This window comes from Sinohyriopsis cumingii, chromosome 8, assembly GCF_028554795.1.
Source record: "Sinohyriopsis cumingii isolate HCF-2022 chromosome 8, ASM2855479v2, whole genome shotgun sequence".
Lineage (NCBI taxonomy): Eukaryota > Metazoa > Mollusca > Bivalvia > Unionida > Unionidae > Sinohyriopsis > Sinohyriopsis cumingii.
Genome location: NC_142968.1, coordinates 125,093,763 through 125,114,471, shown reverse-complemented (window position 1 = coordinate 125,114,471; position 20,709 = coordinate 125,093,763). Strand labels below are relative to the sequence as shown.

At 42.1% G+C, this 20,709-nt stretch overlaps 1 protein-coding gene across 3 annotated transcripts in view; it reads left to right on the top strand.

The window, feature by feature from the left end:
* The first annotated feature begins 1,275 nt into the window (after window positions 1-1,275).
* Window positions 1,276-20,709, top strand: part of LOC149794578 (uncharacterized) — a 72,032-nt gene continuing 52,598 nt past the window's right edge. The window contains exons 1-2 of one of the 3 annotated variants that reach the window (XM_089968862.1): window positions 1,369-1,484; window positions 4,569-4,617. The gene's annotated coding sequence lies outside the window, so the exon portion shown is untranslated. The other 2 variants (XM_089968863.1, XM_089968861.1) reach the window with 2 other exon arrangements.

Here is a 20,709-nt window from a genome sequence, read left to right as displayed (position 1 = left end):
AGAAAAAATTCTTAAGATATTTAAAACAATTCTAGCAACCACACCCCACACAAATAATAATATAATAAATAAGTAAAATCATTAAAGTTTCATCGATTCATCTAGATGGACTATTAAAGAAAGGTGTGCTAACTTTTTGTACCTGTTCGAATAGTGTATGCTGACCAAACTTTCCATTGTAAACTGTATCTCAATAATGAGGTAGTCGATATCGATTATGATGCCTTATTTAACCCAAGAGGCGAACGTTATGCTGTTGATGAAAATTTGTTTATCAGAGTGGGTGGCGGTGGTCTCGATTCACCTGTATTACTGTTTATGGCGTGTGTCAGCAAATCAGCTACTTCATGGATCAGCCTTACATCGTTTATTAAATAATTTTGTTTAACCGGATGAGCCGTGTTAAAAACGTGTGTCCTTGATTCAATAAATGTAATCTCCCGTTACAAAACAGTGGCGCCCTCTGTTATTTTCATAATGCTGATCATTTTACTACCGCGTTTTGCTTATTTTATCAATATCATTTTCGATTTTGGTGTTGTATGACGAGTGTAAATGTGTGTCTTTTAATTGTATGTTGTTATTTTTTGTTTCATTTTATGTCTACTTAACCTGTGTGATTTTTGTTCGTTTCTTTTAAATAACTTTTATTTCGTTTGGCGTTTGCTTGTTTCATTCTTTCTCTTTTTTGTCTGTTTCTTTGACATTGTCTGTTTCGTTAGTCCCTAATTTGTTTGATTCGAGTATTTATTATAGTATTAATACGGTTATTTCATTTTGACCTTTGGTTGTTTCGTTCGTAATTTGTTGGCATTTTTATGTTTCGTTTGTTCCTCATTTACTTTATTTGGGCCTTGGCTTTTTGTCTGAGATTTAATGTTTGTTTTACAAGCGTGCTTGTTTTATTTTTTATTTTTTTAATTTTTTATAAATTACTTATTTTATTTTAATTTCATATTTTGGCGGCTAAGGCTTTCCATAGTATTCCATAACGCGTCAAATCACAATACAAGAGATTTCGAGTTCAAGAAATACGTCGCAGTGGTTCCGTGCTTTGAGTATTATTATATGTATGCTATACACTGTTATGCCTCATGTAGGAATATACATGTAACTAAGGGTAATAATGTCGTAATCCTAATGCACTCAATTCGGTTTGTATTAATTTTCTTATAAAAATATGGTTCCATTTACCCTTAAAGCACCCTCCAGTAGTACACATGCATTACCCGTGAAGCGTTTATATATGAAAAGTATTGTCATACTTCAGTCATCGCAATGTATTCAATTCATGTCTGAACAAGTGACTCATCATTATATGAGAGTTCAAAGGACATACGTATAGGTAGGTATATCTATGTTTACGGTTACACAGTGTTAAGTAGATTTTTCTTGGATTTACTTTGCTCTTATTGATAAGAGAATTTTGTGCGAATTGTCATTGTGTCTCTGCTGGAGATTGTGTCCGTTGCATTTACATCACAGTAAGTATATTTATTTGGGTATTTCTTTGTGAAATAATGTAACTGTACAATGTCCTAGTATCATGACATGTATTTGGACTTGCGGTACGTACAGTCGTAGGAAATCTGATCAATGTAAGTTGAACTTGATGACGCCGAATGAGACACCTCATATGATATAGTTTTGTGTGGCGGGTTTAACGCCATTTTAGCAAATAATATGATATATCTATCGCGGCCAGTATATTTGGGGAGAACAACAGACTCATGGAAAGCTACTGAAAAGCTACGGAGAAAGTCGAGAAAATATAAATGTTCATGCTTTTTGAGAACAGAACCGATACAGTTTTAAAGACGTGATTTGCTTGTCCAAAATTACCGACTACAATTCCTCTCCTGACTACTGCTTCAGTTACTGTTAGGTGTGACATCATTCTTAAATTTGATCACCAGTTACTAATGAAACAGTGTACATAGCACAGTCATCTCAAGTAAAAAAATTATCAAAGAAAAAACGGAGCCGATCTTTTCATTAGGAAAAAAGGGCTAGAAGAAGAATATAAATATAGAAAATATGAACGTACCGATTAGACCATGTGGAACCCGGAAGAACTTTGAAAATTTACTTAGTAGGCTCCACTGATCATCGACTTAATCTTTCCACATCATACTAAACTCGATCAAGTCAGCACAAATCTTTCTAGACATTTAGAAAAAACAAAACGAAAACAAAACAAAATAAAACAAACAAACACAAAAACAAAAAACAAGTAAGAAAAACACGTAGACGGAGACATACCATTTTGGCAAACATCTGGGTTAAGAATGAAAGTGAAACTGTACGCCCGCCAGGAGAAACATAACATTTATAAATAAGTCTTACTATTTTGAAAGCTAGATAGAATTTAGCTGCAAACATATATCTGTATAAAAATAAGCTGTATAGATTTATTATGGAGAAATAAGAGCAGCACATGTCAGTAGAACAGGGTGAACTATCCCGTTTGAAGATAAGGGCTTGCATTTAAAGTGGGCCGTGTCCTCCATCTACAATTTCCAAGACTTGCAGTTCACTTGCGAACGTCATAGTTGGCATTTTAAAGCAAACCACGAGCTAATGTCTGTTTGTTTGTTTCGGTTTATTTTTTTCCATGTGGCTTACACAATATCAGTGTCAGAACATGCTCAGAGATTGCGTTTCTGCATTTCCATGCACAGTATTTTTGTACTTATTTCCAATATATGTCAGAATTATTTTCTCTAGTTATGTTAATAACCATATTTGCAATAGATGCATTAATCGCTTAGTTACTTACATATCCATAGGCTCACTGCTCATTTCATGACCTTATTATGTATACTTAATTTGCATTGTTTGTATGTCAATTATTTGTTTTCAAATTTATTTTATTTTATTACATGATATGGATAACTATAGTTTGGACTAGACCATGTTCAAAATCAAATTCATTTTCTACCTGACCCAAATCATTGATTTGTTTTATTCCGTAAACAACTAAGACATAGTTAATATTTTCTCTACGAGTATGATTTCAATATTAGGAACTTTATCGATAGCAGTACACATATTTATTTTGGTCTGGGTCTAGATTATTGGAAACCTCCCTATAAATATACCTGGTCTACCTGATGATTTCCACATTTCAGATTATAAATTGTAGCACCAGACCTTCTAATTATACCAAACATTTTACTTGCAAACACTGGGAACCTACTAGAATGAAATTTTCTGTTAGGTAATAGCTGTTTTTTTTTTCTCCAAAGAAAATGCTGTTTGAGACTTGAGGTCAAGTAGAGGACTAAATAATCTTGTTTTCTGAAGTAGTTCGTTTGAACTAGATTTTAATTAAATTATTTATTCACTAGAAATACCAACTGTTCATAAAAATAACATTCCTGGTAATAGAGACTTGAATTTATGGTGAAATGTCAAAAAGGGTATATTTTTGGATTGTATTATTGCGATCCAACAAAAGACGGTTGGCACATGTTCACGACACGGGCCATTACGGACACAGCAACACTTCCAGCGTTGGATTTAATTTAGATTACCACTAAAGCTGATTCAGGACTTTTATTAGGACTTTTGTCAGAAATGCTCGGATTATTTGAGATTTATTCGAAATGCCGTATGTTCTTTTGACGGTTTTTCATTTTGTGTTCTTGGAAGAAACATTATTGGTTGAATTTTACAACGCTTGTTGTTTTTCTCTCTTTTCTATTACTTTTTTGAAGACCATAGAGGCGTAATAAGCTATAGTACAATTCGATATATTACACCCTCTACGATAGTGTTTTCTTTGTTCTGGTGAAAAGGCTCGTCGGAATACATATCAGGCAAATTACTTGCGCAAATTATATGTGGATAGACGCCCCAATAAAAGAGTGCGTGTTTCAGTTCTGCACAGACCTGGCAAGGCTTGGAGTGCCTCTGGGGAATTCCTTTACAGCTTTGGCGCAGGGACCATGCCCCCCTCAGATAAAACTCCAACCACTTTTCCTTTGCCTTGACACGATATCGAGATTCATTTCTAGATGTAGAGTTAAAAGGCAATTACTCACGCCTGCCATACCCATCTTGACTAAACTACACACTGAATATTAATCCATAAGTGGTACGTGTATTTTCCTAGAAAATTGCGTTTAAACTTAAAAGTACACAGTGTTCCTCTCTACTGTCTCAATAGACTCATCGGATCTTTTCATTTACACCATTTTACGGTAGGTGTTTTATATCACCATTACTACGGTATCACATTTGTGATGTCTGACGCAAAGGTGTAACTAGGCCGATTTACACCATTGTTCAGCTCATGACAGGCTATACAGTAGCACAGTGGCCAGTGAAATTGGTGGAGGAAGAATGAAACCCAGGTGTAGCAGGCCAAATTAATCCCTGCGCAGATTAAAACTGGGTATAGTTTGGCCCAGGCCAGACTATACTCCGGGGGATAAAGTGTCCTAGGCTAAACTATGCCCGGGGGTGTAAAATAGCCTGGGCCAGACCATACCCCTTCAGGCCAGAATATGCCCCACTTGTATATTAAATTAGTATTTACTTATCGTTCTAGTCTTTACTTGTAGCAAGAAAACATGAACAACAATCATCACCGCCTTTTCTGAGTTTACTGAGGTATGTTTTAGCTTCAGCTTAAATAAATAAGAATATCATTGTGATTTAAAAACTAGAACATATTAGTAGTGAATAGGGATACCCTAGCGACAAGGGGACTTTAATGTTAAACTAGGGGGGTTGTACCCTGGCGGCAATGGAAAATTTAACATTAAAGAAAAAAGTTTGTACCCTGGCGACAATGGGAATTTAACATGGGGAATAAATCGTGGGACTGTTGAGCGACAATGGGAATTTAACATGGAAATAAATGGTGGGACTGTCTAGGGACAAGGGGAATTTAACATGGGATTTTATTTTTATTTTCAAAATAAAAAAAATTAAAAAAAAGGGGTAGGCAATTGAAAGTCGATCTCTTTTCGAGAAATGTGGGTGGCCCTGAAAAGGGAATTTTGGGTTTATATATGTTCTTAACATGAAGGGCATATGTGACTTCTTCTTGTCCTTAGGCTTCGTCTCACTGTAGGACCGTAAATCAGGACTCTTCTGAGGCATCCTTGCCTATCCACGTAAATCCTACGTATCCATAGGTTGCTGGCGGTCCTATGGACAACTGTCCGTTCGGATCGGACATACATCGGTATGTCCGTCCTGAACATCATTGTTAACACAAGGGTGGAAGATTCAACGTCAATCCACATGCTGAGGCGACGAGAACAGGTAAATCAATGCAGTGAACTGCGCTTATTTATAGGTAGAGGAAGGATTGAAACGGATTGAGTTCATTGACCAATCCAAACACGCGTTACAAAATTCAGTCAGCTCGCATCCAATCCGAAGAGAACGGTCTGTGACGTCACGTGGTCTATATAGATTCGCTACCGCCTGTGTGCAGTCAGTCGATGCGAGACAGTGATTCAACATGACGGAAACTCAGAAAACGATCCATTGGGGTGCACCAGCAGTGGAGACTACACAAGGGAACCCGGACTTACTTTCAGAAGAGGTACATTGGAATTTTGTGGATTTTCTTACCTCGCAAGAATTTGTTCCGGAACCTTCGTCACCTTCATTACCACACGTGGAGAATTTTAGACAGAGACAGAAAGAAGAATTGGAGAAATTTATACAACAGCAAAAGGAAGCGGAACAAGCTTTTCTTCTGCAGCAACAACAGCAAGAAGAAGAGGTGAGAAAAAAAAAAAACAAGAAGAAGAAGAAGAAGCAGCAGCAAAGAAACAAGGGTGTGAAAATCAAACGGTCACGGTACTGTTAGACATTTTAGTGGACTTAAGAAGTCTGAAACAAATGTATCAGACTTCTTTATTACGACCGAAGAGAATACGACCTTCCCGAGCTAAACACTCCAACCCTGTGACTAAGCCTACCGTACCACCCTTAGTGATTTCAACCAAATCATCATCAACAGTACGCAGTCCAGAAGTAGGACAGTTAAAGTTGATTGCTTAAACTCACCTCTACACCAAGAAAAAAGGCACTTTTCAGGACCACCCACGTCTCTCGAAACGAGATAGACTTTCAATTGCCAATAACTCAAAAAACCATTTTACCCCTATATACGTGTGTATGAATGTGGGAGCGTACGTTCTTATTTTAAAATCTAAACTCAAAGACACTTACCTTTTTTATACCTAATTTATTCTTTTATCAATATTTACAATCCAATTCACAAATCACAATTCACAACAGAACACTTTGAAAAGTCCATACACTTCTTCTGTCTCATTGTTTAGTCTTTTTGGTCTTTGAATTTCTTCACCGTCACAGTCTTTTCCTCCTCTTCCTCCTCACTTTCTTCCCTTCTTCTTTTCTTTTCCTGTTTCTTTTTCTTCACCTGTCTGCTTTCTTCCTCCTCTTCTTCTTCCTCTGAAGAATCCCTCTCTTCTTCTTCTGACTTCTCTTGTTTCTTTTTTAAGCAATCTGGAGACCAATTTCTTTTTTCTTGACAATAATAACAGGTATCTTGACTTTTGTCTTTTCTAATCCCCTTTTTTTTCTTTTTTGACGGTCTGGACACTCTGAAGACCAATGCCCTTTCTTCTGACAGATATAGCAAGTATCTTCACTTTTATCTCGAAAAGAAGGAGAGTAGTCCGTCGGTTGGTCTGAAGAAAATTTTCTAATAACCCCTCGCAAAGCTCTGATGAAACTTTCGATTTGTGTAGTCTCTTCCATTGTTGTGCTCGGTTTGAGAGTGAAATGAATAGTGAAGGACAAGACACACACCCTTTTATATACGCTGGTCTGCCATGACTATAAATTAGTCCATGGTGTTTAAACTTTAGTCATTTGACGTTTTTCACTCAAGATGAAACGATCCAATTCATTCAAGAAGAAAGAAGAAGAAAGTAAGAGGCAGAAACGTGATCTATCGCCTTGTACCAGGGCTGAAGTTTTGGCACAAATTCATGCCAGTGATTTTGAAGAGGACATGAGTGAACCAGAATCCAAGCCCTCTAAACAAAGTTCATCACCCTTAGTCAACCCTGAAAATTACTATTCCATTCGAGAGACAGAAAAGCGTCCCTCTAGAAAATTTAGAACTATGGCTTACAAATGCACGGTGAAGTTTAAAGATTTCAAGTCCGAAGTACCGTTAGAGAAAGCAGAAGGGTTCATCACCGTGATGTGGGATTTTTTGCTCACCACACTCAAGCGACAATGTCAACCCAAAGAAGACGATCGCTTGAGACTTTCCATACAACACGACGGTTTGAAATCCTCTGATTGGATCGAGTTTAGCAGCCCGGCAGAATTGACCGCTTCCAAAGTCACGGACAAGATGCAACACGTACAACAATCCAATGACCAGTTTGACATCACCGATGGAAAAGCCACACTGGACATGACCCACGTCTCTCCTCCTCAAGAGACTGGACGCAAAAAGATGTTATTGGTGGACGAGCTTCGCAGCACCAAAACAAGTCTCGTCCGAATTCACAACCCTCAAGACCAGATGTGTTTAGCCCGAGCCATCGTGGTGGGACGAAACTATGCCAACAAGAACAACACGGTAGAATGGAAAAGAACCTGGAAAACTATTCAACGATCCGACCGAGCCAAACAACGAAACGAAGCAGAACTCCTGTTACAACAAGCTGGCCTGTCCAAAGACACACCCTGTGGCATTCCTAAAATGCAAAAATTGCAAGATGCCCTAGCTCCAAGCTACACCTTGAAAGTACACCCTCAAGAAGTGCGCGGACCTCTGTTGTTTCGAGGGAAAGACTTTAAGGACGGAAAATACATTCATGTCTATCATCACGATGACCATTTCGATACCATTACCAGTATCACCGGATTCCTGGGATACGGTTATTACTGTGAGAAATGTGACTATGGCTATAACAATCGAGAGCAACACAAGCATTGTGGATCGAAATGCTCAGGATGTTTGGTCTCCACCCTGTCGGAGCGACAGGCAAGAACCAGTGCATTGTCCTGCTTGTCTGCGCACGTTTGTCAGCCCTGCCTGTTACCAACAACATTTGAAAACACAAGGTTGACAGAAGAAATGCGCTTGTCAACTCCTGAGATTATACCCTACCTGTGGACAAGGCCTATGTACCAATACTGTCAAGGGACACGTATGTTCAGGAAAGAAAAAATGTCACATTTGTCATCACATCGTGGACTTGGAACACCAATGCTACGTGCAAAAATGCCAACCCCAACCAGAGAAAGAGGATGGACACAAGAAGAAAGGCAATTTCATCTTTTTCGATTTCGAATGCATGCAGGAGACTGTTATTCACATTCCTAATTTCTGCGTGGCTCATCGAGCGTGTGAGAAGTGCATTCAAGAACCTATCGTGAGTCATTGCCCTCACTGCAGTAAGATTCCGGGAGGGCGTAAAAAAATATTTCGGGGACCGAACACGCTAGCCGATTTCGCCCGATGGGTCTTAGACCCCATCGACAAGACGTGGAGCCAAGAGGACATCGAACGTTACGGAGATTGTCATCGTCATACCACGGTGATGGCTCACAATTTCTCCGGATACGATGGACAGTTTCTTTTGAGGCACTATACGGAACATGGCACCGAACGTCCTAAAGTGACTTTGAACGGAGCCAAAATCATTTTCATGCAAGTGGGACAAGTACAGTTTAAAGATTCGATGAGTTACTTGGTCATGCCTTTGAGTCGAATGCCTAAAACGTTTGGAATGACAGAAATGGCTAAAGGGTACTTTCCACACTTTTTCAATACGCAAGCCAATCAACACTCCGTTCTACCCCATTTGCCTGAGGCTCACTATTACGACCCCGACAACATAGGTACCGAACAACGAGAAGCTTTCTACGCTTGGTACCAGGCTCACGCCTCAGACCCTTTCGACTTTCAGGAAGAAATGCTAAAGTATTGTTCGACGTGGACATTTTACGGCGATGCTATGGAAAATTTCGAGAACTGATCATGGAAAACCCCAAGATCGTGTACGAGTTTAATGGTTGCTTATTTCACGGATGCCCCGTCTGCTACCCTGACCGTGGCACTAAAAATCAGTTTTTACAACGAACCATGGAAGACTTGTACCAGGACACTTGTCAGCGGCGCCTAAAGTTAGAACAGGAAGGATGCCAAGTGGTGGAAATGTGGGAACACGAATACGATCACCGTTTGAAAACCGATCCCGAGCTTAAACGCCTCGTGGAAAGTTACCAGTTCATGGACCCGCTGAACCCGAGCGATAGTTTGTACGGAGGAAGGACCAATGCCACCTGTTTGCTGTACCAAGCCGACGAAGAGAAAGGAGAAGAAATCAAATACTTGGACGTGTGTTCGCTGTATCCCTACGTGTGCAAATATTGTCGCTTTCCTGCAGGGCACCCGCAATTGTTCACGGACAACATCGACCTGAAAAACATTCGACAATACGAAGGTCTCATCAAGTGCAAAGTCTTGCCTCCCAAGGACTTGTACCATCCCGTGCTACCTCACCATTGCCAAGGCAAACTGATGTTTCCTTTGTGTCGTACTTGTGCCGAAACGTGCAACCAAGACCAACCTTGTCAGCGCACCCAGGAAGAACGGGCCTTGACGGGGACGTGGGTAAGCGTAGAATTGTTCAAAGCTCTGGACATGGGATACCAACTGTTAGATGTGTACGAAATTTGCCACTTTCCCAAGACAGAACAATACCACAAGGGTGACCCCACACAGAAAGGCATTTTCGCAGACTACGTGGATGCCTTTTTGAAACTGAAGCAGGAAGCCAGCGGCTATCCGTCCTGGTGTCACACTCCCGAAGACGAAAAGACATTCAAAGAGAAATACTATGAACAAGAAGGCATCACTTTAGATCACATCGAAAAAAACGAAGGCAGGCGATCGTTTGCCAAAGTGATGTTAAATTGTTTGTGGGGTAAAATGGCACAACGACCGTGTTTACCCAAGACGGAATATTTGACCGAACCTTCCCGTTCCTTTCAGATGATTCACGACAAAACCAAATTCATGAAACACGTGGATGTCGTTCGTGAGGATTTGATCTTAGTGAATTACGAAGAAGATCTGGAGTTTGTACAAGACGACCTCTTTGGAAATGTCATCATTGCGGCTTACGTGACAGATCATGCTCGCTTAAAATTGTACGAAGCTTTAGAAGTGTTAGGGGAACGCGTCCTGTACTTTGACACGGACAGTTGCATCCATCACCCGAGTCAACAGCACCCTGACATCGAAGGAGACCGTTTAGGAGCCTGGACAGACGAGCATCCCGACGACAAGATTCTAAGTTTCGCCAGTGGTGGTCCTAAAAATTACGGTTACGAATACCGGGACAAACAAGGAGAAGTGCACACGACGTGCAAAGTGAAAGGACTGACAATGAATTATCGTACCAGTCGAGTGGTCAACTTTGGGGTATTGAAAGAAGCCTTACAATCGAGAGAGGATGAACACTTTAAAGTGACCACCTATCAACCGAACAAGATTGTAAGTTCACCCACTCACCACATCGTCAGTCGACCCTTGGAAAAAGTCTATCAAATCGTGTACCAGAAGCGAGTGCGACTGCCCAACCACTTTACTTTGCCGTATGGACATGTTGGTATAAAACATTGGTTGTAAGAGGATAGCCACCCACCAGAAGGATGACTTCGCCACAGCAAGAATCGAGTGAGAAACCCGATGAGAACTCCAAGTTCAAACCCTACCATTTTCCGGTTTTCTTGCCTGACTATTGTGATTGTGCCCGTCGATTGGACACGTTTCAAGCATGGCCTACGGATAGGAAAGGATTACCTTCTTCGCATGTTTTAGCTAGAACAGATTTGTCTACTTGGGACCTGAGTCAGGATTGGGATACGAAGTACAGTGTTTCGCTTGCAGACTGAAGTTACGAATGGATCTATGTATCTATAAAGATTCAGCTATTCTGGAACATACTCGATGGTCTCCGCAGTGCCCTTACCTTTCTATGGCCTTTCCACCCCTTACACTACGGTACAATTATGACGGCATCTTAGAGACGGTAACTTCCAAAACTAAACATAAAAAAGGAACGATGTACAAGCTTGAGACTGCATCGCGACTAGTATAAAAAAGGGGTATGGTCAAGATCGATAGTTCATTGTGACTACCAAGACCAAGCGAACAAGATGAATACTTTCAGAGAAACACAAAACAAGTTCAGACAGGCACAATTCAAGTTTGGAATGCGATTGTGAGCCTTGCGATTGGAACGATGCTGTACGCTGTGACCTTAGCGATGCCATAAAGCATCATGGGAACTTTGTTCTCACTGCCCCTATCATGGAAAGTGATGCTGTGCGTGTCAAACCTGAGAAATGCGAAAGCGATGCCGCTCGTCCTCTTGGACACTTTACTGTGTTTCGTTTTAAAGGTGGATGTCCACCTTCACGTCTACCTCCCTACGGATGTCATCCAGCCCTGAGCAAACTCCTGTCCATGTCACCCAACCCTCATCGAAACGAACCTGTGAAAGACGAATATTCGTTCCCTGTGCGTTTGTCGGAATACTGCGACTTTGAAAATCGTCTTCAATCGTTCAAAGGAAAATGGCCTAAGTATCTGGGAGGACCGATTCCCGAAGAATTAGCCAGAGCCGGATTTTACTACTTGGGCGAAGGGGATAAAGTCAAGTGCTTCAGTTGCGGTGTGTCATTTCACCACTGGGAACCACAAGATTCGGCCTACGTAGAACATGCTCGATGGTCACCGAATTGTCATTAATTACCTTTAGTGGAACCGAGACATTGAAGTAACTTACCATGTCGTTGACGAAGAAGAAGAAACCAGATTGGTTAGGAGTCAAATGTTGGACATCACCGAGACCAGTATTTAAACTTCATTTCAAAAACGATATTGAATCATTGCCTAAAGAACTGCAAAAGAAGATTTACAAGGAAGTTTGGCAGGGGTTTGCCAGAGTGAAATCTCAATGGGTGACTGTAGAACCTTTGTGCTGAGAAATTCACAAGAGGAAGGTGAAAAAAGTCAACCAGTGTGTTAGATTTCTCTGGATCAAGTGTGCATTCGTCCTATTATATTACTCTAGACCGTTTACATTAAAAGAGTTCAATGAGATTCTTGGACGTTACCCTGAATGGCAGTGGCCAGAAATTACTCACTATGTGGATTACTTTTGCTCTAGGAGAAGATTGTGAATTGTACGGACTGACCTATTCATGGATGCTTTGCTAGAGAACATTCGTACTTTGCCTGTGGAGTTGAGAGAACGCATTTACCGAGAGCTGGTGAAAATACAAGTCAAACGTAAAGAACAATTGCATCCGTTACGTCACCGGTGTTTGAACCACTGGTACCTGAAGGCTATACAAGGACTGATTCAGTTGAAAGTGTTCCATTGGACAGACATTGATCAACGATCCCCTAGTTTTAAAAAGGATTGGTTTGCTATTGATGATTCTATTTACTACATTGTAAACTTACTACATCGAATTCCAGAGGAAGAGTTAACGAATTACCAACATCTTTTACACAATGTCAACTTAGTGAAAGAGGAAACTTCTGAAGGAATTGTAATGTGTAAATTAGTGACTAAACGATTTAAATTCGACACTGAAGTAAAACCATGTCTGTGCAAACGGTACATTTCTTGTGTCAGAAAGAGGATTTAGTACGACCTATTCATGGATACTTTACAAGAGAACATTCGTGCTTTGCCTGTGGAGTTGAGAGAACGCATTTACCGAGAGCTGGTCAAAATACAAGTCTAACGTAAAGAACAATTGCATCTGTTACGTCACCAGATCTTTAACCACTGGTACCTGAATGGTATAAGAGGACTGATTCGTCAGAAATTGTTTCAGTGGTCAGACCTTGTTCATCACTTTCAGTTAGTGAATGAACTAAATGTTCGTAATTTTGGTTACTTCGAGATTCACCTAGAGCAACGTATTGAGGAAGACGAGTTAAAGGATTACCAACATATTTTACGTGGAATCTGCTTAGCGGAAGACGAAACATCTAGACAAACTCTGAAGTGTAGGTTACAGTATGCAAGATTTAGATTCCCTACTGGAGAACGAAGATGTCTAGTTAGAAAGTACCTTTATTGCTTCCGAAATAAAGAGACTATAAAATCAGGAATCCATGCAACGGCTTATGTCACAAGTGATTGAACAGATTCCGTGGAAGGAACTCAATGACCATATTCAAACCGTGGATCATTACCATCAATTATTACAAGAGCTGTATCCATTCAATTTGGGACGTCGCATAGTGTGTGTCTTAGTGACTTGTTTTCTGGGATTTCGTTTACCAGCCGATTCCTTGTGGACTCTTTACGATCAGTACTTACCACCCCAATGGCCTTAAATGGTCACGAAAGACTCCTTTTGCTCAAAGCCTTGCGTTTTCATCTGGATACTTCTCGACCTCAACACGAAAAAAAGATTCGTGAACTTTTAGCTACCGAAGATGTGTATGACGATGTGTGTGTAGCTTGTGACTTACACCCCCATTGGACAGATGTTCGTGACTGGAAAAAGGGGGGTTTTGAGGCTTGGACCGAAGAAGTGGCCCAGTATGCACAAGAGTTGTTCAAGGAAAAAAGTTACTTTTCAACCTGTGTTAGTGACAGTGCCAGAAGAACCCGTCAACGAGAACAACCACTCGCTTCAGGACAGGACTGTCATGGACATTCCTGAAAGGTCATTCCGGGAGGACACTTGTGTGACAATACCTCATGTAAAGACTTTAAGAACATTACACTCTGTCCCTAGGACATCTTGGTTACCCAAAACATGTTGTACAGAGACTTGTTTATATTCCACTTTGATCGTTTTGATGTGTTTTTTATTCCTGTACATAACTATTTGGATTTTATGTATTTTTATCTTTCGTGTTGTTCATATTTGAAACATTTAATAAACGTGTCCTGAAAAAGGTATATAAACTCTCGTCTTGTTTGTTTTCGTGTCACAAGTGACATTCCTAACACTATGGCTACCTCTGCTGTCTCTGCTCCCTCTTCCTCCACTGTCAAAGTCATAGACGAACACTTAGATCGTGCCAGTTGGGAGGCTTTGTATCTTCACCATCCCTTTAACATGCTCATTGCTGGACCTAGCGGTTCAGGCAAAACCGAATTTGTCAAACATTTGATCGAACATAAACATCATTTGATAGATCGACCACCTCAACGCATCGTGTGGTGTTACAAAGAGTGGCAATCGGCGTACAGCCTCTTGCGAGAAAGTCAAGGCGATTCCATCGTGTTTGTGGAAGGCATTCCTAAAGAAGACGACGGCATCGACTCTGACTCCCGTCAAACCCATTTGGTCATTTTCGACGACATGTTAGGAGAAGACGAAGAAGAAATTAAACTGTGGTTTACGCGCAAAGGGCATCATCGTAATGCCAGTGTCGTTTACATCACCCAAAATTTGTTTCAACAAAGTAAAGCCCATCGCACCGTCAGTCTCAATGCGCATTACGTGGTCTTGTTTAAAAGCCCTCGAGATAAATCGCAAGTGCAAGTCTTAGCCAAACAGTTAGGAACGCCTTGGCTGACTCAGGCGTACGACGATGCCACTCAAACTCCACAAGCCTATTTACTCGTCGATTTGAAACCTACGACCCCCGATGATTTGCGATTTCGTACCCACTTGTTTCACCACTGGTGCCAAGACGGAGGGCCTGTCCTGTACACGTCTCCGTCCTCGACTTAACTTCACTCAACAAAAAAGTCTATACAAACCTCAGACACTTTTCGTCTGTCTCACACCGTTTGAACATGACCTCCCTTCAGTCGCATCGTCCCGTCAAATTGATTCGTGCCTTGTATGGCATCAGTCGAGAAAATAATCCACAAATACGAGCTCGTGTCTTAGAAGCTAGTTTCAAAGAAGTCTTACGATGGTTCACGGTGACAGCACGTCAATTACTGCAAGGGATCATTCAGATTCCTCATCAAACCAAACGCTTTTTTGCTCGAAACAAAGTCGCTTTGACCCAACTGGCCAATCGCCGCATCGACACTCAAACCAAAAAACAAATCATTTTGAAACCTGGAGGGAGCGGTACTCTAGGAGGGGTCATCATTCGCTCTCTCTTAAGATGGGATCCTAATGCCCCCAAAGTTCTCCCCAAGAAAAAAGTCAAACGAAGCTCCAAGAAGAAGAAAAAGACCAGGTGCCTAAGGAGACCTGTGTCTCCAAAACCTTCTCCAGTGGCGGGACCCTCCTCTTACCAGACACCAGCCCGGAAAAAGAAGAAGAAAATCCCCCAGAAAAAGAAGCAGAGAAAAAGTCCCCAGAAAAAGAAAAGTCCACAGAAAACTAGTCGCAAGAAAGGCACTTCGGCCAGGACGCAACCTTACATTCGCAAACCACGACCTGCAACGGCGGTGACCGCGTCTCCGGTAGCCTCAGGTTCATTCACTTCTCCGTTGATGACACCAAGAACTGAAGAGTACTTGGAGACGTTGATCACACCAAGAACTTCTCCGTTGATGACCCTAAGAAGAACTTCCCCAGTGGCAGGACCCTCCAATTTAGCGGCAGTGGCCGCTGCTCACAAAGTACCTTCTCCCAAAATCAAAGTCCAAGAAAGATCGGGCATGTTACAAAGTTTACTGGATTTGTCCAAGCAAGAACTGGCTCGATTTAGTCTGTTGCGTACCCCTGCACGACGTTTCATGCCTGTCCTGAAGTTGATACGACGTAAAGACAATCAGTGGCGACGCGTTCCAGTATAAAAAAGGCCTGTGACTAAGTAGGGGTATCAGTGTTTTTGGTGCTGAAGACTCAAAGATGTCACCCTCCCGAAAACATCCCTCCTCTAAACAACCCCAGGGAAAGAAACGGACAGGACTGCCTCCACGTTTAGTCAAACATGGGGACATGTTATCTGTCGTGTCCAAAGCTTCTTCACCCCTACAAAAAAATCTCATTCAATCAGCCTCCAAAGAGGTCATCGATACCGTGTGCGAATGTTGTTTGAACGTCTTGAAAGGCACGATCCCTTTGTCCAAACACCAGAAACAATGCTTAGGCAAATATCGTCACGTTCTTCGCCAAATGGTTCAAAAGAAAATTCCCATTCGTCAAAAGAAGAAGATGTTGGTCCAACGTGGAGGCATTTTACCACTCTTGTTAGGCCCATTGCTGAAAGGAGTCTTGTGAACCATGTTGGGAGGACTGGTTGGAGCAAGATAAAAAGGCCCTCTGAAGTCCCAAGGTCTCAGAATCGACCCCTGACAACCCAATGGAAGGACGAAAACTAGCTTTAGTGCCTTACAAACGATGGATGAAATACCATCGGTGGCAAGAACAACGCACCCCGCATTTACCTCCCAATCCCAATTTGAGCGAGATATCCCAGTTACAACACGAATTGCAGTCCTTAATGGATCGGCAAGATTTGTCCGAAACAGAAAAATCGCAAAAGTACGGTCAACTCTTGCAACGACTGCAACTCTTTCACCAGAAAGCTTTAGACGAAACAGCTCTACCCACTCTGAAAGATTTTAAGACCTTGATGAAAAGTCCAGCACCATCATCACTACCACCACCACCACTACCAGTGACCAAGACAGTAAAAGGAGAAGAAGAAGAAGGGTTTCAAAGTCCACCAGAGAAAGTACGAAAGTTAACAACACCACCTACCTCCAGAATTGGATGGATTAAAAAGATGATGACCACTCCTTCTTCATCAGAAGAGAAAAAGAAAGTGAAGACAGAAGTGAAGACAGAAGTGAAACAAGAACTGATATCCCCTGTTCAGACATCATCCTCCTCGACACCTATTGCCGGTCGCACACGCAAAGCATTGCAATCCAAGAAAATACCCAAAGAGAAAAAGAGTAGCATCCTCCAAGAGTGGGTGCCTTATTAACACACAAACACAAAAAAATGGAAAAAGTGTTACCCAGCATTTACTACGATCCCTCCCATCCTGCAGGTTACGCAGGAGTTCAACAATTGTATCGTGCTGCCAAAACTCGACTGAAAAGTCTCCGTTTACCTCAAGTGCAACGATGGTTACAAGAACAAGCTACCTACACTTTACACAAACGCATTCGACGCAAGTTTTCCAGAAGTCGCACCCGAGTGGAAGGCATCGATCATCAATGGCAAGCCGATTTAGCCGATGTCTCTCATTTGGCCAGCTACAATCGCGGCTACAAATATTTGTTTTGTGTCATCGACATCTTTTCCAAATTTTCCTGGGTCGTACCCTTGACTTCCAAATCGAGCAGCGATTTAGTGCGAGCCCTGCAACGAGTGTTGAAACAAAGTGGTCGTCACCCTCTTCGATGGCAAACGGACAAAGGTACCGAATATCTGAACCAAGCTTTCCAAAAAGAATTAAAGAAACGTGACATTCATTTTTTTATCACCGAGAATCCTGAAACCAAAGCCAGCATCGTGGAACGTTTTCAACGCATTTTGAAAGAACCCATGTGGATATATTTCACGCATCATCACACTCTGAAGTACATCGACATCTTACCGCACCTGGTGCAAGCATACAACCAATCTTACCATCGAAGCCTTGGACGTGACCCGCAAGAAGTGACTCCCGAGAACGACGTGTTGGTGTTTGAGCGCCTGTTTGGTACGTCCTCGACGAGGGCTGTCCGCAAGAAAAGTGGAGTGTTGGCCGTAGGAGATTCGGTGCGCATTGGCAAAACCAAACGCGCTTTCGACAAAGGTTACTTACCTAACTGGACGACCGAATTGTTTCGTGTCACTGGACGAGTGCATGGCCGTCATCCTGCCGTCTATAAATTAGAAGACATGAACGGAGAAGTGCTCAAAGGAACGTTTTATTTGCCCGAGTTACAACGTGTCACCAAAAAAGAAGACGATGTGTACGACATCGAAAGCATTCTCGAACGCAGAACCCGTAAAGTGGGCAAACGACGTGTCAAAGAAGTCAAAGTACGTTGGAAAGGATATCCACCCAGTTTTGATTCTTGGATCGACGCTTCGCAAGTCATCGACTATAAAAAGAAGTGACCATCATGCCCTTTCACACAGACGCAGCTACGTCGACCACTCCTTCACCCAGTTCTTCTCTGCAAGATTTACAGAAACAACCCTTGTTGGTGTGGTGTGGAGAACGTGTGCCTAAAACGCAAATCGTCTTTTTCTGCCAAATCTTCGTGGTGTATTGTGTCATCGGGGCAGCCATCGCCAATTTGAGTTTGCAACAAGGAGACAAACAATTGTGGACCATTTTATTGAGCAGTTGCATCGGTTACCTGCTTCCCAATCCCTCGCTGAAATTCTCCTCGAACGGGAACAACGGGAACCTTGTGTCCAGTGCCAGTGTCAGTCACCACTCCAACAACAACAATAACAACTCCATTTTGGGAGGAGACACGCCTCTGACGTCTAGTAACCCGTCGGACAGCCACAGAACTCCGGAATTATGAGTCACCAAAACCAATTTTACTTAACCTTACCCAGTGACAGTTCCATGGAGGTGTTTCCCAACAACACGTTGTGCTCTTACACGGCCAAATTACCTCAGGCGATCCCATTAGATCACGAAGCCCATTGGGAAGTGGCTTTAGTGGAAATCATTCACCCGACCCAAGTCTTCAATGTCCTTCCCAATCAAAATTCTTTTACGGTGGAAGTTCATGACGAGCAAATACAACAGTACTTGAATACCCACAGCAAATATAGCTTAAAAAACCCTAACACAAAAAATCCAAAGTGGACCGACTATCGCTTGTTCATTCCCGCAGGCTATTATTTTAGTGGTCAACATTTGGTCAGCATCATGGCCTCCAGGTTTAATGTCGTGTTTCTGAAAGCTTTGGAGAGTGTCAATAAAAGTGTCATCCTGGAGTACCACAAAACAGCTCGTCGCTTCCTGATGAAATTTCCTGAGGGGAGTAAAATCATGTCTTTCTTAATTTGTCCTGAATTGTTTGTCATGTTGGGCGGGGACATGGGGATGAGGAAGAAAGTAGAACAAGAAAAAGGCGAATTACTAGTCATTTCTGACAAAGATACTTTTGCCAAGTATTTTCGTACCCCGGTAGAACTGAACCAAGGACTGAATTTGATGTTTGTGTACTCCGATGTGGTGGAGTACAACGTGGTGGGACACACCTCCGTACCGTTACTGCGTGTCATTCCTTTCAAAGTGGATTCTGCCATGGCCGTTGACGAAGAAGGTGGAAACACTTATCACGTCCACCGCGAATTTGCACATCCTCACTATTTGCCTGTCAGCAAGTCTTATTTGGACACGGTCAACATTGCTATAAAAGTAGATCTGGGACAAAATATTCCATTCACCAAAGGAAAAGTCACGGTGAAACTCCATTTTCGAAAACGGTTCTCTGACGACTAGTAAGTCATGTATCCAGTGTACCGAGGCGTTGCTCGACAGCGAGGACACGGTTTAGGAGATATGTTAAAATCGGCCTTTCGTTCGGTGGCCCCAGTGTTGAAACCGATGGTGACACGCGGATTGCACGCCTTGAAAGATGCGGCATTGACGCAAGGCAAAGAATTTCTCCAAAATGTTATCATCGACAAACAAAACCCGAAAGAAGCCTTCTTGAGGGCAGGCAAAAATGTATTGGTGCAAACGGGTAAAGACATTTTAGGCCGACGAGAAACACCTATAAATGCCCTGCATGCTACCGAGTAAAGCATTCAGCAAGGACAAGGCAGAAAGACACGACGAAGAAAACACCCTTTCACCAGACTTCACACGTCTAAAGCTAGAAAGACAAAGAAAAGAAGAACCGTTCGAGACTTAGACGTTTTTGATTATTGAGAAACAGAAAAAATGACGCACCGAGAGTCTTGCGCCTGTTCAAAGTCGGAACTGGATCAGTTTTCCATGCCCCCCACCATGATGACGATGCAAGAATCCCAGTGGGTGGAATTTCATCCCGTCTCCTCTTTGACGGATTCCGCTCCCATCGAGTTTGAAATCAAAGGACAGCCCGAAGATTACATCGATCTGAATAGAAGTTACTTGTACTTGAAGGTGAAAGTGATCGAACCACCCAACGCTAACATTGACGGTGATGAAGCAGTAGCTCCCGTCAATAATTTCATGCATTCCTTGTTCAGCGAAGTGGACTTGTACTTGAATAACAAACTGGTCAGCAGCAGCATGGATACTTACCCTTATCGAGCCTACCTGGAAAATCTCTTGACGTACGGAAAAGAAGCCAAGAACACTCATCTGGATGCTTGCGTGGTATGGAAACCTGACGCGATAGCCAAGTTCAACAGTTTAACACTTGCTGGGGATGCTGCAAATTTAACGGGATTTGTAGAACGACAAAAGAAAATTGCTGGAAGTCGTAGTTTAGAACTGATGGATCGCTTGCATTTGGACATGTGGTTACAAGAAAAGTATTTGCTGAACGGGGTGGATATCCGGTTGAGACTGAATCGTAGCATTGCTGCTTTCCATTTGATGGCTGCTGCTGATGCCACTTACAAAACCAAAATCGAAGAAGCCAGACTCTACGTGCGTCGTGTGGAAGTGTTACCTAAAGTGGGAAACGACGTCAGTCAGACGTTGAGCAGAACGACCGCCAAGTATCCGATATGTCGCGTTTAAGTGAAAACCTTCACCATTCCTGCTGGACAGCGATCCATGATCGAAGATCATCTCTTCCAAGGACAGTTACCCAAACGTTTGATCTTTGG